Genomic DNA, 24,945 nt, shown 5'->3' on the forward strand with positions numbered 1-24,945 from the left:
CTCATCCTCCTGTTCAAATCCCTCCATGGCCCCTCGCCCCCTATCTCTGTAACCTCCTCCGGCCCTACAATTCTCATCCTCCTGTTCAAATCCCTCCATGGCCCTCGCCCGCTCCCTATCTCTGTAACCTCCTCCAGCCCCTACAATTCTCATCCTCCTGTTCAAATCCCTCCATGGCCCTCGCCCGCTCCCTATCTCTGTAACCTCCTCCAGCCCCTACAATTCTCATCCTCCTGTTCAAATCCCTCCATGGCCCTCGCCCGCTCCCTATCTCTGTAACCTCCTCCAGCCGCTACAATTCTCATCCTCCTGTTCAAATCCCTCCATGGCCCTCGCCCGCTCCCTATCTCTGTAACCTCCTCCAGCCGCTACAATTCTCATCCTCCTGTTCAAATCCCTCCATGGCCCCTCGCCCCCTCCCTATCTCTGTAACCTCCTCCAGTCCTACAATTCTCATCCTCCTGTTCAAATCCCTCCATGGCCCCTCGCCCCCTCCCTATCTCTCTAACCTCCTCCAGCCCTACAATTCTCATCCTCCTGTTCAAATCCCTCCATGGCCCCTCGCTCCCTCCCTATCTCTGTAACCTCCTCCAGCCCCTACAATTCTCATCCTCCTGTTCAAATCCCTCCATGTCCCTCGCCCCCTCCCTATCTCTCTAACCTCCTCCAGCCCTACAATTCTCATCCTCCTGTTCAAATCCCTCCATGGCCCTCGCCCCCTCCCTATCTCTGTAACCTCCTCCAGCCCCTACAATTCTCATCCTCCTGTTCAAATCCCTCCATGTCCCTCGCCCCCTCCCTATCTCTGTAACCTCCTCCAGCCCCTACAATTCTCATCCTCCTGTTCAAATCCCTCCATGACCCCTCACCCCCTCCCTATCTCTGTAACCTCCTCCAGCCCCTACAATTCTCATCCTCCTGTTCAAATCCCTCCATGGCCCCTCGCCCCCTCCCTATCTCTGTAACCTCCTCCAGCCCCTACAATTCTCATCCTCCTGTTCAAATCCCTCCATGGCCCTCGCCCCCTCCCTATCTCTGTAACCTCCTCCAGCCCCTACAATTCTCATCCTCCTGTTCAAATCCCTCCATGGCCCTCGCCCCCTCCCTATCTCTGTAACCTCCTCCAGCCCCTACAATTCTCATCCTCCTGTTCAAATCCCTCCATGGCCCCTCGCCCCCTCCCTATCTCTGTAACCTCCTCCAGCCCTACAATTCTCATCTTCCTGTTCAAATCCCTCCATGGCCCCTCGCCCCCTCCCTATCTCTGTAACCTCCTCCAGCCCCTACAATTCTCATCCTCCTGTTCAAATCCCTCCATGGCCCTCGCCCCCTCCCTATCTCTGTAACCTCCGTAACATGGATGATACCAGACCTGAGGAGTTATACCTATCAGGAAAGGGTGAACAGGCTGGGGCTCTTTTCTCTGGAAAAGAGAAGGCTGAGGGGTGACCTGATCGAGGTCTTTAAGATTATGAAAGGGTTCGATAGGGTAGACGTAGAGATGATGTTTCCACTTGTGGGGGAGACCAGAACTAGGGGCCATCAATAGAAGACAGTCACTAATAAATCCAATCGGGAATTCAGGAGAAACCTCTTTACCCAGAGAGTGGTGAGAATGTGAAACTCGCTACCACAGGGAGTGGTTGAGGCGAATAGATGTTTACTATCCCTCGGACCCTCCCCCTCATCTCCACACTCTCCCCCGGCCCCTCCTCCTTACCTACGTACTTTCCCTAACTGCGCGACCTTGTCAAGCCCTGAAGACCCCCGAGTGCTCAGCGTCAAGAGGGAGGGATAGAGCGAGGCAGGGGAGGGATAGAGGGAGGGAGGGAGATACTAGGAAAGTATCTCCCCTCCGTGCGCGAGCAATGGGTACACCGCCAACCCTTCCCATCGGGGGCGGGGGGGGGGGGGGGGCGCCCAGTGTCGAGGTGACTCCCTCCCTCTCCGCAGGATCGGCCCAGAAGGCCGTCACTCAAGAGACCAGGCGGGTTTCCTTTCCCTGGCCGTGCGTCTACAACCGGAGCCCACCACCCACCCCCCGCCTGTGCATGACAAGCCGAGGGGGCTTCTATTTATAGAAGAAGCTTCCCCTCTGAAGGCAACACTTGGCAGCTAAGGTGGAGGGGGGAGGGGGATCGGGCTTGTAATTGGAACAGGCGTCGGCCACGGGAGAACCGCTTTTTTCAAACGAGGCAAGGATTTGCAAACAATTCTTTGTCACCGCTAAAATCTTTCCGGCCTCCCCTCCCGGCCCCCGACGATTCCCCCCCGAGGGATTCAGGGTAAGCTCTGCCGCAGGCCCCCTCGGCCGGGGGCCAGGCCGGAGGTCGGCCTGCTCGCTCTTGGTTGTCGCTGCGTCACCGTCTATTTTGGGACGGGCCGGCTCGTTTGCTCAGCTGTCGTGACGAGAGGGAGCTGAGGCAGCAGTTGGCACGGGGGGGGGGGGCGGGGCGGGGGGGGGGGCGGGGGGGAACGTCACTGGCAGACGAGGCCCAGTCCTTGACGCAAGAGCAACTGGGCAGCTGTTCGACGGGGCGTTGTTGAAGGCCCGGGACACCGGGGCTCAAGGCCTTAACCCAATTCCCAGGGCACAGGCCCAGGGGATAAGATATAGGTTCAGGCCCTAACCCAAGGCACAGGCCTGGGGCACAGTTACAGGTACAGGCCTTAACCCAATTCCCAGGGCACAGGCCCTAACCCCAGGACCAGGGCCACAGGCCCTAGCCCAAGGCACAGGCCTGGGGGCACAGATTCAAAAGCTAGGCGTTATTAAACTTAAAAAACCAGCAGTACATGTTGAGCACCCAGTCTCAACCAAACTGGAGAAAACTGAATTTAAGATGGCCACCACAGGTCACATGGAATCAACTAACCAATAAGTTTACAGCATATATCTCAAGGCAGGAAAACAGGCAACCAATTACAATGCTTCTTATAAAACAAGAATAATCACCACATTGCCCTAACCTGAGGCCCGTGGCACAGGCCCAGGGGAACAGATATAGGCACAGGCCCTAACCTGAGGCCCAGAGGCACAGGCTCTAACCCAAGGCCCGGGGGCACAGGCCCTAACCTGAGGCCCAGAGGCACAGGCTCTAACCCAAGGCACAGGGGCACAGGCTCTAACCCAAGGCACAGGGGCACAGGCTCTAACCCAAGGCACAGGGGCACAGGCCCTAACCCAAGGCACAGGGGCACAGGCTCTAACCCAAGGCACAGGGGCACAGGCTCTAACCCAAGGCACAGGGGCACAGGCTCTAACCCAAGGCACAGGGGCACAGGCTCTAACCCAAGGCACAGGGGCACAGGCCCTAACCCAAGGCCCGGGGGCACAGGCCCTAACCAACCCAAGGCCCGGGGCACAGGCTCTAACCCAAGGCACAGGGGCACAGGCTCTAACCCAAGGCACAGGGGGCACAGGCTCTAACCCAAGGCACAGGGGCACAGGCTCTAACCCAAGGCACAGGGGCACAGGCCCTAACCCAAGGCACAGGGGCACAGGCCCTAACCCAAGGCACAGGGGGCACAGGCTCTAACCCAAGGCACAGGGGCACAGGCTCTAACCCAAGACACAGGGGCACAGGCCCTAACCCAAGGCACAGGGGCACAGGCTCTAACCCAAGGCACAGGGGCACAGGCCCTAACCCAAGGCACAGGGGGCACAGGCTCTAACCCAAGGCACAGGGGCACAGGCTCTAACCCAAGACACAGGGGCACAGGCCCTAACCCAAGGCACAGGGGCACAGGCTCTAACCCAAGGCACAGGGGCACAGGCCCTAACCCAAGGCACAGGGGGCACAGGCTCTAACCCAAGGCACAGGGGCACAGGCTCTAACCCAAGGCACAGGGGCACAGGCCCTAACCCAAGGCACAGGGGCACAGGCTCTAACCCAAGGCACAGGGGCACAGGCTCTAACCCAAGGCACAGGGGCACAGGCTCTAACCCAAGGCACAGGGGCACAGGCTCTAACCCAAGGCACAGGGGCACAGGCTCTAACCCAAGGCACAGGGGCACAGGCTCTAACCCAAGGCACAGGGGCACAGGCTCTAACCCAAGGCACAGGGGCACAGGCTCTAACCCAAGGCACAGGGGCACAGGCTCTAACCCAAGGCACAGGGGCACAGGCCCTAACCCAAGGCACAGGGGCACAGGCCCTAACCCAAGGCACAGGGGCACAGGCTCTAACCCAAGGCACAGGGGCACAGGCTCTAACCCAAGGCACAGGGGCACAGGCCTAACCCAAGGCACAGGCCCTAACCCAAGGCACAGGGGGCACAGGCTCTAACCCAAGGCACAGGCCCTAACCCAAGGCACAGGGGGCACAGGCTCTAACCCAAGGCCCAGGGGCACAGGCTCTAACCCAAGGCACAGGGGCACAGGCTCTAACCCAAGGCACAGGGGCACAGGCTCTAACCCAAGGCACAGGGGCACAGGCCCTAACCCAAGGCACAGGGGCACAGGCTCTAACCCAAGGCACAGGGGCACAGGCTCTAACCCAAGGCCCGGGGGCACAGGCCCTAACCCAAGGCACAGGGGCACAGGCTCTAACCCAAGGCCCAGGGGCACAGGCTCTAACCCAAGGCACAGGGGCACAGGCTCTAACCCAAGGCCCAGGGGCACAGGCTCTAACCCAAGGCACAGGGGCACAGGCTCTAACCCAAGGCACAGGGGGCACAGGCCCTAACCCAAGGCACAGGGGCACAGGCTCTAACCCAAGGCACAGGGGCACAGGCTCTAACCCAAGGCCCGGGGGCACAGGCCCTAACCCAAGGCACAGGGGCACAGGCTCTAACCCAAGGCACAGGGGCACAGGCCCTAACCCAAGGCACAGGGGCACAGGCTCTAACCCAAGGCACAGGGGCACAGGCCCTAACCCAAGGCACAGGGGCACAGGCTCTAACCCAAGGCACAGGGGCACAGGCCCTAACCCAAGGCACAGGGGCACAGGCTCTAACCCAAGGCACAGGGGCACAGGCTCTAACCCAAGGCACAGGGGCACAGGCTCTAACCCAAGGCACAGGGGCACAGGCTCTAACCCAAGGCCCGGGGGCACAGGCTCTAACCCAAGGCACAGGGGCACAGGCTCTAACCCAAGGCCCGGGGGCACAGGCTCTAACCCAAGGCACAGGGGCACAGGCTCTAACCCAAGGCACAGGGGCACAGGCTCTAACCCAAGGCACAGGGGCACAGGCCCTAACCCAAGGCACAGGGGCACAGGCTCTAACCCAAGGCACAGGGGCACAGGCTCTAACCCAAGGCACAGGGGCACAGGCTCTAACCCAAGGCCCGGGGGCACAGGCTCTAACCCAAGGCCCGGGGGCACAGGCCCTAACCCAAGGCACAGGGGCACAGGCTCTAACCCAAGGCCCGGGGGCACAGGCTCTAACCCAAGGCACAGGGGCACAGGCCCTAACCCAAGGCACAGGGGCACAGGCTCTAAGCCAAGGCACAGGGGCACAGGCCCTAACCCAAGGCACAGGGGCACAGGCTCTAACCCAAGGCACAGGGGCACAGGCTCTAACCCAAGGCCCGGGGCACAGGCTCTAACCCAAGGCACAGGGGCACAGGCTCTAACCCAAGGCACAGGGGCACAGGCCCTAACCCAAGGCACAGGGGCACAGGCTCTAACCCAAGGCACAGGGGCACAGGCTCTAACCCAAGGCACAGGGGCACAGGCCCTAACCCAAGGCACAGGGGCACAGGCTCTAACCCAAGGCACAGGGGCACAGGCTCTAACCCAAGGCACAGGGGCACAGGCCCTAACCCAAGGCCCGGGGGCACAGGCTCTAACCCAAGGCACAGGGGCACAGGCTCTAACCCAAGGCCCGGGGGCACAGGCTCTAACCCAAGGCACAGGGGCACAGGCTCTAACCCAAGGCCCGGGGGCACAGGCTCTAACCCAAGGCACAGGGGCACAGGCTCTAACCCAAGGCACAGGGGCACAGGCCCTAACCCAAGGCACAGGGGCACAGGCTCTAACCCAAGGCCCGGGGGCACAGGCTCTAACCCAAGGCACAGGGGCACAGGCTCTAACCCAAGGCACAGGGGCACAGGCTCTAACCCAAGGCACAGGGGCACAGGCCCTAACCCAAGGCCCGGGGGCACAGGCTCTAACCCGAGGCACAGGGGCACAGGCTCTAACCCAAGGCCCGGGGGCACAGGCTCTAACCCAAGGCACAGGGGCACAGGCTCTAACCCAAGGCACAGGGGCACAGGCTCTAACCCAAGGCACAGGGGCACAGGCTCTAACCCAAGGCACAGGGGCACAGGCTCTAACCCAAGGCACAGGGGCACAGGCTCTAACCCAAGGCACAGGGGCACAGGCTCTAACCCAAGGCACAGGGGCACAGGCTCTAACCCAAGGCACAGGGGCACAGGCCCTAACCCAAGGCACAGGGGCACAGGCTCTAACCCAAGGCACAGGGGCACAGGCTCTAACCCAAGGCACAGGGGCACAGGCTCTAACCCAAGGCACAGGGGGCACAGGCCCTAACCCAAGGCACAGGGGCACAGGCTCTAACCCAAGGCACAGGGGCACAGGCCCTAACCCAAGGCACAGGGGCACAGGCTCTAACCCAAGGCCCGGGGGCACAGGCCCTAACCCAAGGCACAGGGGCACAGGCTCTAACCCAAGGCACAGGGGCACAGGCTCTAACCCAAGGCACAGGGGCACAGGCTCTAACCCAAGGCACAGGGGCACAGGCTCTAACCCAAGGCACAGGGGCACAGGCCCTAACCCAAGGCACAGGGGCACAGGCTCTAACCCAAGGCCCGGGGGCACAGGCTCTAACCCAAGGCACAGGGGGCACAGGCTCTAACCCAAGGCCCGGGGGCACAGGCTCTAACCCAAGGCACAGGGGGCACAGGCCCTAACCCAAGGCACAGGGGCACAGGCTCTAACCCAAGGCACAGGGGGCACAGGCTCTAACCCAAGGCACAGGGGCACAGGCTCTAACCCAAGGCCCGGGGGCACAGGCTCTAACCCAAGGCACAGGGGGCACAGGCTCTAACCCAAGGCCCGGGGGCACAGGCTCTAACCCAAGGCACAGGGGCACAGGCTCTAACCCAAGGCACAGGGGCACAGGCTCTAACCCAAGGCACAGGGGGCACAGGCCCTAACCCAAGGCACAGGGGCACAGGCTCTAACCCAAGGCCCGGGGGCACAGGCTCTAACCCAAGGCACAGGGGGCACAGGCCCTAACCCAAGGCACAGGGGGCACAGGCTCTAACCCAAGGCCCAGGGGCACAGGCTCTAACCCAAGGCACAGGGGGCACAGGCCCTAACCCAAGGCACAGGGGCACAGGCTCTAACCCGAGGCACAGGGGCACAGGCTCTAACCCAAGGCACAGGGGCACAGGCTCTAACCCAAGGCCCAGGGGCACAGGCTCTAACCCAAGGCACAGGGGCACAGGCTCTAACCCAAGGCCCGGGGCACAGGCTCTAACCCAAGGCACAGGGGCACAGGCTCTAACCCAAGGCCCGGGGGCACAGGCTCTAACCCAAGGCCCGGGGGCACAGGCCCTAACCCAAGGCCCAGGGGCACAGGCTCTAACCCAAGGCACAGGGGCACAGGCCCTAACCCAAGGCACAGGGGGCACAGGCTCTAACCTGAGGCACAGGGGCACAGGCTCTAACCCAAGGCACAGGGGCACAGGCTCTAACCCAAGGCACAGGCCCTAACCCGAGGCACAGGGGCACAGGCTCTAACCCAAGGCACAGGCCCTAACCCAAGGCACAGGGGCACAGGCCCTAACCCAAGGCCCAGGGGCACAGGCTCTAACCCAAGGCCCGGGGGCACAGGCCCTAACCCAAGGCCCAGGGGCACAGGCTCTAACCCAAGGCACAGGGGCACAGGCTCTAACCTGAGGCACAGGGGCACAGGCTCTAACCCAAGGCACAGGGGCACAGGCTCTAACCCAAGGCACAGGCCCTAACCCGAGGCACAGGGGCACAGGCTCTAACCCAAGGCACAGGCCCTAACCCGAGGCACAGGGGCACAGGTCCTAACCCAAGGCACAGGCCCTAACCCGAGGCACAGGGGCACAGGCTCTAACCCAAGGCACAGGCCCTAACCCGAGGCACAGGGGCACAGGTCCTAACCCAAGGCACAGGCCCTAACCCGAGGCACAGGGGCACAGGCTCGATCCCAAAGCCTGAGCGAGACGCAAGAGCACCTAAATGGCTGTCTGACGGTCGCCATTGCAGGCCCAAGGTTGATGTGGGTGAGCTGAAGTTTACGGAGGGTGGCAGGCCGGCCAGGAGAGTGTTGGGATAGTCGAGTCTGGAGGTGAGAAAGGGCAGGGACGAGGGTTTCAGCAGCAGAGGGGCTGAGGCAAGGGGCGGAGAGGAGGGTGGAAGTAGGCGGGGGAGCTGGTATGGGGCTCGGAATTTCCGCTCGTGGTCAAACCAGCCCCAGTTGATTTCCCACCTGCTCTGGGTGGGCGTGTGTGCTGTGAGGAGGATGCCGAGAAACTCCAGTACGATTTGGACAGGTTGGGCGATTGGGCAGAAGCATGGCAGATGCAGTATAACGGGTATAAATGCGAGGTTATCCACTTTGGTGGCAAAAACAGGAAGGCAGATTATTATCTGAACGGCAATAGATTGGGAGAAGGGGAAGTGCAACGAGACCTGGGTGTCCTTGTGCACCAGTCGCTGAAGGTAAGCATGCAGGTGCAGCAGGCAGCTAAGAAGGCAAATCGTATGTTGGCCTTCGTAGCGAGAGGATTCGAGTACAGGAACAAGGATGTCTTGCTGCAGTTGTACAGGGCCTTGGGGAGACCGCACCTTGTGAGTATTGTGGGCAGTTTTGGTCGCCTTATCTGAGGAAGGATGTTCTTGCCATGGAAGGAGTGCAGCGAAAATTCACCAGACTGATACCTGGGATGGCAGGAATGACGTATGAGGAGAGATTGGGTCGATTGGGCTTATACTCACTGGAGTTTAGAAGAATGAGAGGGGATCTCATTGAAACTTCTAAAATTCTAACAGGACTAGACAGACTAGATGCAGGAAGGATGTTCCCGATGGCCGGGGAGTCCAGAACCAGGGGTCACAGTCTAAGGATAAGGGGTAAGCCATTCAGGACTGAGATGAGGAGGAATTTCTTCACCCAGAGAGTGGTGAACCTGTGGAATTCTCTACCACAGAAGGCAGTTGAGGCCAATTCATTAAATATATTCAAGAAGGAGTTGGATATATTTCTTAAGGCTAAAGGGATCAAGGGATATGGGGAGAAGGCAGGGACAGGGTACTGAATTTGGATGATCAGCCATGATCTCATTGAATGGCGGAGCAGGCTCGAGGGGCCGAATGGCTGACTCCTGCTCCTATCTTCTATGTTTCTATATATTTGACAGGTCTTCCTGTCAAATGTATGAAGGGAGTTTCCCTTCTCTTATTAGCTCCTCACGGCCCACGTGATCCCAGGGACTCTGCGAACCGCCTGCACCTCTGGGATACGTGGGCCCTGCGCACCGGCAGTTTGGAGAGGCCAGGCATCGGAACTGTGCGCCTCCCGGGAGCCCTCAGTTCAGGGCGCAGATTTTTCCCGATCGCTGCCCTCCGCCCGCGGGAGGCCTGCGATCGGAATCTCTGGGCCAATAAAGAGTAGTCGGCACGGATTCCAAAAGGGAAAGCCATGCTTGACCAACCTTATTGAATTCTTTGCAGAAGTAGCAGAAAGGGTAGATAAGGGTCATGTAGTAGACGTAATATATTTGGATTTCCAAAAAAAGCCTTCGCTAAATCTACCGCATAGCATACTCATGTCTAAGGTCAGAGCATAGAAACATAGAAGATAGGAGCAGGAGTAGGCCATTCGGCCCCTCGAGCCCGCTCCGCCATTCAATGCGATCATGGCTGATCATCCAAATTCAGTACCCGGTCCCTGCTTTCTCCCCATATCCCTTGATGTGCGGGTTAGGTTGATTGGCCATGATAAAAATTGGCCCTTAGTGTTAGGGGGGATTAAATACGTGGGGTTACGGGGATAGGGCTTGGGTGGGATGGCTGTCGGTGTAGGGACCGGGTGCTAGGGTTTGGATGATCAGCCATGATCTCGTTGAATGGCGGAGCAGGCTCGATGGGCCGAATGGCCTATGCCTGCTCCTAGTTTCTATGTTTCTATGATCCCTTTAGCCTTAAGAAATATATCTAACTCCTTCTTGAATATATTTAATGAATTGGCCTCAACTGCCTTCTGTGGGAGAGAATTCCACAGGTTCACCACTTTCTGGGTGAAGAAATTCCTCCTCATCTCTGTCCTAAATGGCTTACCCCTTACCCTTAGACTGTCACCCCTGGTTCTGGACTTCCTGACCATCGGGAACATCCTTCCTGCATCTAGTCTGTCTAGTCCTGTCAGAATTCTATAAGTTTCAATGAGATCCCCTCTCATTCTTCTAAAATCCAGCGAGTATAAGCCCAATCGACCCAATCTCTCCTCATACGTCATTCCTGCCATCCCAGGTATCAGCCTGGAGAATCTTCACTGCACTCCCTCCATGGCAAGAACATCCTTCCTCAGATAAGGCGACCAAAACTGCACACAATACTCAAGATGTGGTCTCACCAAGGCCCTGTACAACTGCAGCAAGACATCCTTGCTCCTGTACCCAAACCCTCTCGCTACGAAGGCCAACATACCATTTGCCTTCTTAACCACCTGCTGCACCTGCATGCTTACCTTCAGCGACTGGTGCACAAGGACACCCAGGTCTCGTTGCACTTCCCCTTCTCCCAATCTATTGCCATTCAGATAATAATCTGCCTTCCTGTTTTTGACACCAAAGTGGATAACCTCGCATTTATCCACGTTATATTGCATCTGCCATGCTTCTGCCCAATCACCCAACTTGTCCAAATCATCCTGGAGTTTCTCGGCATCCTCCTCACAGCACACACACCCACCCAGCTTTGTGTCGTCTGCAAACTTGGAGATATTACATCTAGTTCCCTCGTCTAGATCATTAATATATATTGTGAATAGCTGGGGTCCAAGGACCGATCCCTGCGGTACCCCACTAGTCACTGCCTGCCACTCGGAAAAAGACCAGTTTATTCCAACTCTTTGCTTTCTGTCTGCCAACCAGTTCTCTATCCAAGTCAGTACCTTGAACATGTGGATTCAGGGGAGAAGTAGCAGAATGGATAGCATGCCGGCTATAAGACAGAAAACAGAGAGTAGGGGTTAAAGGTAGTTACTCAGACTGGGAAATGGTGGAAAGTGGTTGACGTCAGAAGCGTTAAACCAAGCTTTAATCAACTGTTTTACAACATGGAGGTCTAGTTGTGTCCTTCACTAGTTCCTGTTTAAGAATGTCCTGTGCAAGCTGGGCCCCGTGCCCGAGTATTTATACTCTCCCTGGACAGCGCCACCCGTAGGCCGCTCAGTATTATTTCATAAGTCTTTCTTTCACGAATGACTGATTCATGTCAGTGGTGTTCCACAAGGATCGGTGCTGACGACACGAAGCTAGGTGGGATTGCGAGTTGTGAGGAGGATGCAAAGAGGCTTCAAGGCGATTTAGACAAGTTGGGTGAGTGGGCAAATACATGGCAGATGCAGTAGAACGTGGATAAATGTGAAGTTATCCACTTCGGTAGGAAAAACAGAAAGGTAGAGTATTATTTAACTGGTGCTAGATTGGGAAATGTTAATGTACGGAAGGACCTGGGTGTCCTTGTACACCGGTCACTGAAAGCAAACATGCAGGTGCAGCAAGCAGTTAGGAAGGCAAGTGATATGTTGGCCTTCATTGCAAGAGGATTTGAGTACAGGAGCAAGGATGTCTTGCTGCAGTTGTACAGGGCCTTGGTGAGACCACACCTGGAGTACTGTGTACAGTTTTGGTCTCCTTACCTAAGGATATACTTGCCATAGAGGGAGTGCAGCGAAGGTTCACCAGACTGATTCCTGGGCTGGCAGGACTGTCGTATGAGGAGAGATTGGGTCGACTAGGCCTGTATTCACTTCTTCATCTTCTTCGGCAGTCCCTCGGAAACGAGGATGACTTGCTTCCACATTAAAAATGAGTTCTCAGGTGACTGATGAGCCCAATGCGGGACCTACAGTCTCTGTCACAGGTGGGGCAGATGGTGGTTGAAGGGGCGGGTGGGTGGGGTGCTTGGGTTGACGTGCGCTCCTTCCGCTGTTTGCACTTGGCTTCCGCTTGCTCCCGACGAAGAGACTCGGGGTGTTCGGCGCCTTCCCGGATGCTTCTCCTCCACTTGGTGCAGTCTTGGGCCAGGGATTCCCAGGTGTCGGTGGGGATGTTACACTTTTTCAAGGAGGCTTTGAGGGTGTCCTTGAAGTGTTTCCTCTGCCCACCTGGGGCTCTCTTGCCGTGCCGGAGCTCCGAGTAGAGCGCATGTTTTGGGAGTCTCATATCGGGCATGCGGACAATGTGACCCGTCCATCGGAGCTGATCAAGCGTGGCCAGAGCTTCGATGCTGGGGATGTTGGCCCGAGCAAGAACACTGACGTTGGTGCGTCTATCCTGCCAATGGATTTGCAGGATCTTGCAGAGGCAGCGTTGGTGGTACCTCTCCAGTGCTTTGAGGTGCCTGCTGTACACGGTCCATGTCTCTGAGGCATACAGCAGGGCGGGAATCACTACTGCTCCATAGACCATGAGCTTAGTGCCGGGTTTGAGGTCCTGGCCTTCAAACACCCTCTTCCTCAGGCGACCGAAGGCTGCACTGGCACACTGAAGGCGGTGTTGGACTTCGTCGTCGACGTCTGCCCTTGTTGACAGTAGGCTCCCGAGGTATGGAAAGTGGTCCACGTTATCCAAGGTCTCGTCATGGATTTTGATAATTGGGGAGCAGTACTGTGTGGCGGGGGCAGGTTGGTAGAGGGCCTTTGTCTTATGGATGTTTAGTGTAAGGCCCATGCTCTCGTATGCTTCGGTGAAGGTGTTGACGATGGTTTGGAGTTCGACCTCCGAGTGAGCGCAGACGCAAGCATCGTCTGCATACTGTAATTCGACGACAGAGGATGGGACGACCTTCGACCTGGACTGGAGGCAACGGAGGTTGAACAGTTTCCCGTTTGTTCTGTAGATTAGCTCCTCTCCAGTGGGGAGCTTACTGAGGGTGAGATGGAGCATTGCAGCAAGGAAGATCGAGAAGAGCGTTGGTGCGATGACACAGCCTTGCTTGACCCCGGTCCGTACGTGTTCACTAGAGTTTAGAAGAATGAGAGGGGGATCTCACTGAAACGTGTAAAATTCTGACAGGGCTAGACAGACTGGATGCAGGGAGGATGTTTCCCCTGGCTGGGGGGGTCTAGAACGAGGGGTCACACAGTCTCAGGATACGGGGTAGGACATTTAAGACTGAGATGAGAAATTTCTTCACTCAGAGGGTGGTGAACCTGTGGAATTCTCTCCCACAGAAGGCTGTGGAGGCCAAGTCACTGAATATATTTAAGACGGAGATCGATAGATTTCTAGACACAAAAGGCATCAAGGGGTATGGGGAGAGAGCGGGAATATGGTATTGAGATAGAGGATCAGCCATGATCATGCTGAATGGAGGAGTAGGCTCGAAAGCCGAATGGCCGACTCCTGCTCCTATTTTTCTAGGTTTCTATGTTACATAGGAACAGGAGGAGGCCCATTCAGCCCCCTCGAGCCTGTTACACAGGAACAGGAGGAGGCCCATTCAGCCCCCTCGAGACTGTTACACAGGAACAGGAGGAGGCCCATTCAGCCCCTCGAGCCTGTTACACAGGAACAGGAGGAGGCCCATTGAGACCCTTGAGCCTGTTACACAGGAACAGGAGGAGGCCCATTCAGCCCCCTCGAGCCTGTTACACAGGAACAGGAGGAGGCCCATTGAGACCCTTGAGCCTGTTACACAGGAACAGGAGGAGGCCCATTCAGTCCCTCGAGCCTGTTACACAGGAACAGGAGGAGGCCCATTCAGCCCCCTCGAGCCTGTTACACAGGAACAGGAGGAGGTCCATTCAGCCCCCTCGAGCCTGTTACACAGGAACAGGAGGACGCCCATTCAGCCCCTCGAGCCTGTTACACAGGAACAGCAGGAGGCCCATTCAGCCCCCTCGAGCCTGTTACACAGGAACAGGAGGAGGTCCATTCAGCCCCCTCGAGCCTGTTACACAGGAACAGGAGGAGGCCCATTCAGCCCCCTCGAGCCTGTTACACAGGAACAGGAGGAGGCCCATTCAGCCCCCTCGAGCCTGTTACACAGGAACAGGAGGAGGCCCATTCAGCCCCTCGAGCTTGTTACACAGGAACAGGAGGAGGCCCATTCAGTCCCTCAAGCCTGTTACACAGGAACAGGAGGAGGCCCATTCAGCCCCCTCGAGCCTGTTACACAGGAACAGGAGGAGGTCCATTCAGCCCCCTTGAGCCTGTTACACAGGAACAGGAGGAGGCCCATTCAGCCCCTCGAGCCTGTTACACAGGAACAGCAGGAGGCCCATTCAGCCCCCTTGAGCCTGTTACACTGGAACAGGAGGAGGCCCATTCAGCCTCTCGAGCCTGTTACACAGGAACAGGAGGAGGCCCATTCAGCCCCTCGAGCCTGTTACACAGGAACAGGAGGAGGCCCATTCAGCCCCTCGAGCCTGTTACACAGGAACAGGAGGAGGCCCATTCAGCCTCTCGGGCCTGTTACACAGGAACAGGAGGAGGCCCATTCAGCCCCTCGAGCCTGTTACACAGGAACAGGAGGAGGCCCATTCAGCCCCCTCGAGCCTGTTACACAGGAACAGGAGGAGGCCCATTCAGCCCCTCGAGCCTGTTACACAGGAACAGGAGGAGGCCCATTCAGCCCCCTCGAGCCTGTTACACAGGAACAGGAGGAGGCCCATTCAGCCCCTCGAGCCTGTTACACAGGAACAGGAGGAGGCCCATTCAGCCCCCTCGAGCCTGTTACACAGGAACAGGAGGAGGCCCATTCAGCCCCTCGAGCCTGTTACACAGGAACAGGAGGAGGCCCATTCAGCCCCCTCGAGCCTGTTACACAGGAACAGGAGGAGGCCCATTCAGCCCCCTCGAGCCTGTTACACAGGAACAGGAGGAGGCCCGTTCAGCCCCTCGAGCCTGTTACACAGGAACAGGAGGAGGCCCATTCAGCCCCTCGAGCCTGTTACACAGGAACAGGAGGAGGCCCGTTCAGCCCCTCGAGCCTGTTACACAGGAACAAGAGGAGGCCCATTCAGCCCCCTCGAGCCTGTTACACAGGAACAGGAGGAGGCCCATTCAGCCCCTCGAGCCTGTTACACAGGAACAGGAGGAGGCCCATTCAGCCCCTCGAGCCTGTTACACAGGAACAGGAGGAGGCCCATTCAGCCCATCGAGCCTGTTACACAGGAAAAGGAGGAGGCCCGTTCAGCCCCTCGAGCCTGTTACACAGGAACAGGAGGAGGCCCATTCAGCCCCCTCGAGCCTGTTACACAGGAACAGGAGGAGGCCCATTCAGCCCCTCGAGCCTGTTACACAGGAACAGGAGGAGGCCCATTCAGCCGCTCGAGCCTATTACACAGGAACAGGAATGGGCCCATTCAGCCCATCGAGCCTGTTACACAGGAACAGGAGGAGGCCCATTCAGCCCCTCGAGCCTATTACACAGGAACAGGAGGAGGCCCATTCAGCCCATCGAGCCTATTTCACTGGAACAGGAGGAGGCCCATTCGACCCCTCGAGCCTGTGACACAGGAACAGGAGGAGGCCCATTCAGGCCCTCGAGCCTGTTACACAGGAACAGGAGGAGGCCCATTCAGCCCCTCGAGCCTGTTACACAGGAACAGGAGGAGGCCCATTCGACTTCTCGAGCCTGTTACACAGGAACAGGAGGAGGCCCATTCAGCCCCTCGAGCCTGTTACACAGGAACAGGAGGAGGCCCATTCAGGCCCTTGAGCCTGTTACACAGGAACAGGAGGAGGCCCATTCAGCCCCTCGAGCCTGTTACACAGGAACAGGAGGAGGCCCATTCGACCCCTCGAGCCTGTTACACAGGAACAGGAGGAGGCCCATTCAGCCCCTCGAGCCTGTTACACAGGAACAGGAGGAGGCCCATTCAGCCCCCTCGAGCCTGTTACACAGGAACAGGAGGAGGCCCATTCAGCCCCTCGAGCCTGTTACACAGGAACAGGAGGAGGCCCATTCAGCCCCTCGAGCCTGTTGCACAGGAACAGGAGGTGGTCCATTCAGCCCCCTCGAGCCTGTTACACAGGAACAGGAGGAGGCCCATTCAGCCCCTCGAGCTTGTTACACAGGAACAGGAGGAGGCCCATTCGACCCCTCGAGCTTGTTACACAGGAACAGGAGGAGTCCCATTCAGCCTCCTCGAGCCTGTTACACAGGAATAGGAGGAGGCCCATTCAGCCCCTCGAGCCTGTTACACAGGAACAGGAGGAGGCCCATTCAGCCCCCTCGAGCCTGTTACACAGGAACAGGAGGAGGCCCATTCAGCCCCTCGAGCCTGTTACACAGGAACAGGAGGAAGCCCATTCGACCCCTCGAGCCTGTTACACAGGAACAGGAGGAGGCCCATTCAGCCCCTCGAGCCTGTTACACAGGAACAGGAGGTGGTCTATTGAGCCCCCTCGAGCCTGTTACAAAGGAACAGGAGGAGGCCCATTCAGCCCCTCGAGCCTGTTACACAGGAACAGGAGGAGGCCATTCAGCCCCCTCGAGCCTGTTACACAGGAACAGGAGGAGGCCCATTCAGCCCCCTCGAGCCTGTTACACAGGAACAAGAGGAGGCCCATTCAGCCCCCTCGAGCCTGTTACACGGGAACAGGAGGAGGCCCATTCAGCCCCTCGAGCCTATTACACAGGAACAGGAGGAGGCCCATTCAGCCCATCGAGCCTATTTCACAGGAACAGGAGGAGGCCCATTCAGCCCCTCGAGCCTGTTACACAGGAACAGGAGGAGGCCCATTCAGCCCCCTCGAGCCTGTTACACAGGAACAGGAGGAGGCCCATTCAGCCCCTCGAGCCTGTTACACAGGAACAGGAGGAGGCCCATTCAGCCCCTCGAGCCTGTTGCACAGGAACAGGAGGTGGTCCATTCAGCCCCCTCGAGCCTGTTACACAGGAACAGGAGGAGGCCCATTCGACTTCTCGAGCCTGTTACACAGGAACAGGAGGAGGCCCATTCAGCCCCTCGAGCCTGTTACACAGGAACAGGAGGAGGCCCATTCAGGCCCTTGAGCCTGTTACACAGGAACAGGAGGAGGCCCATTCAGCCCCTCGAGCCTGTTACACAGGAACAGGAGGAGGCCCATTCGACCCCTCGAGCTTGTTACACAGGAACAGGAGGAGTCCCATTCAGCCTCCTCGAGCCTGTTACACAGGAATAGGAGGAGGCCCATTCAGCCCCTCGAGCCTGTTACACAGGAACAGGAGGAGGCCCATTCAGCCCCCTCGAGCCTGTTACACAGGAACAGGAGGAGGCCCATTCAGCCCCTCGAGCCTGTTACACAGGAACAGGAGGAAGCCCATTCGACCCCTCGAGCCTGTTACACAGGAACAGGAGGAGGCCCATTCAGCCCCTCGAGCCTGTTACACAGGAACAGGAGGTGGTCTATTGAGCCCCCTCGAGCCTGTTACAAAGGAACAGGAGGAGGCCCATTCAGCCCCTCGAGCCTGTTACACAGGAACAGGAGGAGGCCATTCAGCCCCCTCGAGCCTGTTACACAGGAACAGGAGGAGGCCCATTCAGCCCCCTCGAGCCTGTTACACAGGAACAAGAGGAGGCCCATTCAGCCCCCTCGAGCCTGTTACACGGGAACAGGAGGAGGCCCATTCAGCCCCTCGAGCCTATTACACAGGAACAGGAGGAGGCCCATTCAGCCCATCGAGCCTATTTCACAGGAACAGGAGGAGGCCCATTCAGCCCATCGAGCCTATTTCACAGGAACAGGAGGAGGCCCATTCGACTTCTCGAGCCTGTTACACAGGAACAGGAGGAGGCCCATTCAGTCCCTCGAGCCTGTTCCGCCACTCAATGAGATCACGGGCTGATCTGCGACCTAACTCCATATACCTGCCTTTGGCCCATATCCCTTAATACCTTTGGTTAACAGAAATCTATCAATGTCAGATTTAAAATTAACAATTGATCCAGCATCAATTGCCATTTGCGGAAGAGAGTTCCAAACTTCTACCACCCTTTGTGTGTAGAAGTGTTTCCTAACTTCACTCCTGAAAGATCTGGCTCTAATTTTTAGACTCTGCCCCCCTAGTCCTAGAATCCCCAACCAGCGGAAATAGTTTCTCTCTCTCTCTCTACCCTAGCAGTTCCACAGAATATCTTGAAAGCTTTGATCAGATCGCCCCTTAACCTTCTAAGTTCCAGGGAATACGACCCTAGTTTGTGAAATCGCTCCTCGTAACTTAACCCTTGGAGTCAGTGTTCACCATTTACAGAAACGATTTGGACTCGGGAATCGGAAGTACAGTTTCAACATTTGCGGATGACGCCAAATTGGGGGGTGTAGTTAACACAGAGGAGGACTGTGACAGAATACAGGAAGACATTAATAAACTTGCAGAATGGGCGTGTGATTGTAGGTAGAGTAAGGGGGCCACATACTCCTTGGAAAATCAGTGTCTCAATGGGGCAGCGGAGCAGAGGGATCTGGGGGTACAGAAACACATCATTAAAAGTAGCAATAAGGCCATTAAAAAGGCAAACCAAGTAATGGGGTTTATTTCCAGAGGGATTGAATTCAAAAGCAGAGACGTTATGTTAAACTTGTATCGAACTTTGGTTAGACCACACTTGGAGCACTGTGCACAGCTCCGGTCTCCATATACCTTGGTTAGACCACACTTGGAGCACTGTGCACAGTTCTGGTCTCCATATACCTTGGTTAGACCACACTTGGAGCACTGTGCACAGTTCTGGTCTCCATATACCTTGGTGAGACCACACTTGGAGCACCGTGCACAGTTCTGGTCTCCATATACCTTGGTGAGACCACACTTGGAGCACTGTGCACAGTTCTGGTCTCCATATACCTTGGTTAGACCACACTTGGAGCACTGTGCACAGTTCTGGTCTCCATATACCTTGGTGAGACCACACTTGGAGCACTGTGCACAGTTCTGGTTTCCATATACCTGAGTTAGACCACACTTGGAGCACTGTGCACAGTTCTGGTCTCCATATACCTTGTTTAGACCACACTTGGAGCATTGTGCACAGTCCTGGTCTCCATATACCTTGGTTATGTTGTGTATGTACCTTTAAGAGAGAACTGCTTTTATACTGTAGTACCGGCACTGACCACACCTGTACATAAAGCCGTAGCAGGCTTCTGTACTTTCAGTACCAGCATACCCTCTGTTCAGTAAACACCTGTTATTACCGTTCTCCTGCAGTCCGTGTGTTATTGATACGCGGACGCTACAGTGGCGACGAGCAGGTTCAAACTCACTTGCAGTACTGCATCACCTCACGGGGATCCATCCCTGAAAAGAAGCTTCTTGGAGGTCGAAGCCAGAGCAACGGGCGTCGACCGTGGGCAACCGCCCAGTGATCCATCGGAGTTCAGAGAATCGCCGGGGAAGCTGTGGAGAGCTGGGCCTGGTTCTCCAGTCAAGGTGTCCCAGCAAATCGGGCTGGTAGCAGGTTGTGCGCTGACCCTTCCCGGACTGCGGCCGGCTAGAGCTCGATCGAGCGGCTCTGCAAGGGGGCCGAGCAGCGTCGTCGGGAAAGAGAGAGAGGGTGGAGCGCACAGGGCGCGGCCGGTGCTCAAGAGTCGGGCAGCGTTGGAAAAAATAAATAAAAAGGCGAAGGAAAAGAGACGCGCAGAAAGCCGCGGGGTGCCGCCATTACTTGTTAGAACGCTGGGAGCAGCATTGGCAGCAGGGGGAAGAAGGAAAAGCGCGGGAGGTGCCATTTTAATCCATCGGGGAAGAAGGAAAAGCGCGGGAGGTGCCATTTTAAACCACCCAAGATGCCGAAGAGTGGCAGCATCACTACCTTCGATAACGAAATAGAAGACGACCAAGTATGTGGAAAGAATTGAAGCGTACTGCAGGGCAAATGAGGTGGCCGCTGAGAAGAAGGCGTCGGTATTATTGAATTTGATGGGCGCGAGAACGTACGGCCTATTGCGGAATTTAATTACCCCAGCTAAACCAATGGAGAAAAGCTTTGAAGAGATTGTCAATATCTTACAGGAACATCTAAACCCTGCACCGCTGCTGATAGCAGAAAGATTCAAGTTCCATAAACGAAACCAGCACAAAGACGAGAGTAATGCTGACTATCTTACGGAACTACGCAAGTTATCGAAACACTGCCAGTTCGGAGCAGGACTGGCAGATACCTTAAGGGATAAGTTTGTCTGCGGGCTCCAGAGTGAAGGAACCCAGAAACGACTACTTTCAGAAAAGGATCTTACGCTAGAAAAGGCTTTCAGCGTTGCCGTATCCTACGAAGCAGCAGCACGGGGAGCTGCGGAAATACAACAGAAACCGCAAGAATATAGCACCAATGAAATGGCATATGGAGCAGAAAAGTGCTATCGCTGCGGCAGAACAACCCATGACCAGAAGGATTGCTGGGCTAAGGACAAAGTATGCAGGCAATGTGGAAAAGTGGGACACATAGCACGAGTCTGCAGGTCGGGAAAGAAAACCAACACTAAAAGAACTACTAAGGAAAAGTACAAGAAAGTACAAAAGATGACGGACAGTAGTTCAGAAGACCAGAAGAGTGATAATGACTCCGGGAGCAGGAGACTAAGTTGTCTAAAGTTACACAACGTGATCACAAAGGAGGATCACCGAACCATTTGGGTCACCCTCATGATAGCAGGGTCCCAAGTAAAGATGGAATTGGACACAGGATCAGCCCTAACAGTCATGAATCGACGAGACTACGAGCGGCTATTCTCACACATTCCCTTGAAGGATACGTCCATTGTCTTGAAGACATATACGGGGCAAAAAGTCTACCCCAGAGGAAAAATAAGGGTGCCCGTTAAATACAACGGCAAGGAAACACAGGAACTGTATCTATATAAAGTACAAGATGGAGGACCACCATTATTGGGATGTGAATGGATCCGAAAAATACAATTGGATTGGCATTCCATTCAGGCGCTAACTGTGGCTGACAAAAAGGATGACGACGTCACACCTGGACGACTGTCAAAAATTCTAACTGACGCGAAAGAGGTGTTCCAGCAAGGACTTGGGACTCTAAAAGGCGTAACGGCAAAGATAAAAATTGAAGATAACGCAAACCCAACATTTTTTAAGGCCAGACCGGTACTGTATGCGATCCGCCCAGCCGTCGAAGCAGAGCTGGAGAGTCTGGAGCGTTCGGGTGTGCTGTCCAAGGTGGACTGGAGCGAGTGGGCCACACCCATCGTTCCTGTAATGAAGAAATCATTGAGCAGCACGCCTGGGGAACCGAAGAAGGTTCGCATCTGTGGGGACTTTAAGGTAACTGTGAACCCAGTCCTTCACACAGTACAATATCCACTTCCGCGGATAGAAGATATTTTCGCCTCACTATCTGGAGGGAAACGCTTTACGAAGATTGATCTGGCCCAAGCGTATCTACAAATGGAGGTAGAAGAATCATCTAGAAAATACCTCACGATAAACACTCACAAAGGTCTTTACCAGTACAACCGACTGGTACTCGGGGTAGCATCAGCTCCAGCTATTTGGCAGAGAGCGATGGAACAAGTCCTGCAAGGGATCCCGGGGACCCAGTGTTATTTGGACGACATCCTGGTTACGGGCGGAAATGACAGTGAACACCTTGCCAACCTGGAGCAGGTGCTCACTAGATTACAAGAATATGGGCTACGAGCCAACCGCCCCAAATGTGAGTTTTTCAGGAAACAAATCTCGTATTGTGGCCACGTGATTGATGAAGAGGGGTTACATAAGTCCCCAGACAAGATTGAGGCAGTAGTCAAGGCTCCAGCACCGGAAAATGTGTCACAACTGAGATCGTTCCTCGGGTTGGTGAACTACTACCATAAGTTCTTGCCAAATTTGTCTACAATTCTGCACCCGCTGAACGCCCTGCTGCAAACTAGAGTAGCATGGAAATGGAGTGATGAGTGTAAGCGTGCCTTTCAGAAATGTAAATGCCTAATCACTTCAAAAGAAGTATTGGCCCACTACAATCCAACACTACCAATTCGGTTGGCATGTGATGCGTCTCCCTACGGCATTGGAGCGGTGCTGTCGCACAAATTCCTTGACGGTTCAGAGAGGCCAATAGCCTTTGCGTCACGCTCGTTAACTTCAGCCGAGCGTAACTACGCCCAGATTGACAGGGAGGCCCTCAGCCTGGTGTGGGGGGTGAAGAAGTTCAATCACTATCTGCATGGGCAGAAATTCACCTTACTGACTGATCACCAGCCTCTTGTCTCCATTTTTAACCCAAAGAAGGGCGTTCCGGTGATGACGGCGCAACGGCTGCAAAGATGGTCCCTTTTTCTAGGGGCACATCAATACGACATAGAGTATAAGGGCACGAAACAGCATGGAAACGCTGATGGGCTGTCGCGCCTGCCGCTGCCTACGGTGGAGGAAGCACCTGCAGTGGACCCTGTTGAGATATTCCATTCGACCAAAGCCGAATGTCTACCTGTCACAAACTCAAGTATAGAGAAGGAAACCCGAAATGACCCGACACACTCTCGGGTCTATGATTTGACGGTGAAGGGATGGCCAGCACATGGCGACTCACTGTTGCCAGCATTCTCGCCAAGGAGAGAACAGCTGTCAGTGTGCCGGGGGACCTTGATGTGTGGATCCCGAGTGGTAATTCCACCCAAGTTGAGAGAAAGAGTGCTCAATGAGCTTCATGAGGGTCATCTGGAAGGGGTAAAAATGAAGAGCCTAGCCAGGGCGTTTATGTGGTGGCCGGGAATCGATAAAGAAATCGAGGAAATGACCAAGAGATGCACAGGATGCCAGAAAGTCCAAAACGCTCCACCACAGACCCCGCTACACCCATGGGAGTGGCCCTCATCTCCATGGCAACGAGTACACATTGATTTTGCTGGTCCATTTATGGACTCAATGTTTTTAATCGCCGTGGATGCACATTCGAAATGGCCAGAGGTCATCAAAATGTCCTCCACCACCACGGAGAAAACTATTGCAGTCCTACGGACCATCTTCGCCAGGAATGGCTTGCCAGAACAGATTTGCTCCGACAATGGACCACAGTTTGTGTCCGAGGATTTCCGGAGGTTTTTGAGTAATAATGGGGTAAAGCATTACACATCCGCCCCATATCATCCAGCCACAAATGGATTGGCTGAGAGGTTTGTTCAAACCTTTAAAAAAGCAATAAAGGCGATGTATAATGACAACATACCACTGCAACACAAGGTGGATAATTTCTTGTTTGCTTACCGAAATGCGACACATGCAGTCACCAACCAAGCTCCAGCCATGATGTTCTTTAACCGCGGGTTAAGATGTCGCCTGGACTTGCTCAAACCAAATATAAGACGAGATGTTGAGAATAAGCAATTCCAGCACATCAATGAAAAGCCAACCAGGAGCTTCAAGATAGGGCAACCAGTCTTGGCCCGCGACTACCGAACAGAAAAATGGCAGCCAGGAACGATATGCACACGGCAGGGACCACTAATGTACACAGTGGACGTTGGAGAGAGCATCGTGAGACGCCATGCTGACCAGATTCTAGAGTCACAGGAACAAGTCAAACCCATACCACGAGCATGCGCACCTGGTGATGAACCCGAAGTACAGATTGCGTCTACCTCAGAATCAGTGGTATTGGAAGCTGACGAACCAACCAATGACAATGAGCCAGAATCGACTCCGCCGCAAGAACAGGATACTCGAGAAAGGCGCTATCCAGACAGGATCAGGAAGCCTCCTCAAAGACTGAATTTATAAATGATTACTTTCAGCTGATGTATATAGTACAAAGAAAATTGTAATTGTAATTAGTTATCACTTAATTGTTAAATGAATGTGATGTACTGTTTATCTAAAAGGGGAGGAATTGTTGTGTATGTACCTTTAAGAGAGAACTGCTTTTATACTGTAGTACCGGCAGTGACCACACCTGTATATAAAGCCGTAGCAGGCTTCTGTACTTTCAGTGCCAGCATACCCTCTGTTCAGTAAACACCTGTTATTACCGTTCTCCTGCAGTCCGTGTGTTATTGATACGCGGACACTACAGGTTAGACCACACTTGGAGCACTGTGCACAGTCCTGGTTTCTATATACCTGGGTTAGACCACACTTGGAGCACTGTGCACAGTTCTGGTCTCCATATACCTTGGTTAGACCACACTTGGAGCACTGTGCACAGTTCTGGTCTCCTTATACTTTGGTTAGACCACACTTGGAGCACTGTGCACAGTTCTGGTCTCCATATACCTTGGTTAGACCACACTTGGAGCACTGTGCACAGTCCTGGTCTCGATATACCTTGGTTAGACTACACTTGGAGCACTGAGCAGAGTTCTGGTCTCCATATACCTTGGTTAGACCACACTTGGAGCACTGTGCACAGTCCTGGTCTCCGTACACCTTGTTTAGATCACACTAGGAGCACTGTGCACAGTTCTGGTCTCCGTATAGCTTGGTTAGACCACACTTGGAGCACTGTGCACAGTTCTGGTCTCCATATACCTTGGTTAGTCCACACTTGGAGCACTGTGCACAGTTCTGGTCTCCATATACCTTGGTTAGACCACACTTGGAGCACTGTGCACAGTTCTGGTCGCCATATACCTCAGTTAGACCACACTTGGAGCACTGAGCACAGTTCTGGTCTCCATATACCTTGGTTAGACCACACTTGGAGCACTGTGCACAGTTCTGGTCTCCATATAACTTGGTTAGACCACACTTGGAGCACTGTGCACAGTTGTGGTCTCCATATACCTTGGTTAGGCCACACTTGGAGCACAGTGCACAGTTCTGGTCT

The 24,945-nt window shown here is 55.4% G+C and overlaps 1 protein-coding gene across 4 annotated transcripts in view; it reads left to right on the plus strand.

Moving 5' to 3' along the window:
* LOC147084855 (myocardin-like) overlaps nt 1–24,945 on the plus strand; it is a 91,008-nt gene that overhangs the window by 4,141 nt on the left and 61,922 nt on the right. The window lies entirely within an intron of this gene.

The sequence above is a fragment of the Somniosus microcephalus genome, unplaced genomic scaffold (assembly GCF_052327205.1).
Source record: "Somniosus microcephalus isolate GS21.2 unplaced genomic scaffold, FLI_Smic_1.0 unresolved_chr9, whole genome shotgun sequence".
NCBI lineage: Eukaryota > Metazoa > Chordata > Chondrichthyes > Squaliformes > Somniosidae > Somniosus > Somniosus microcephalus.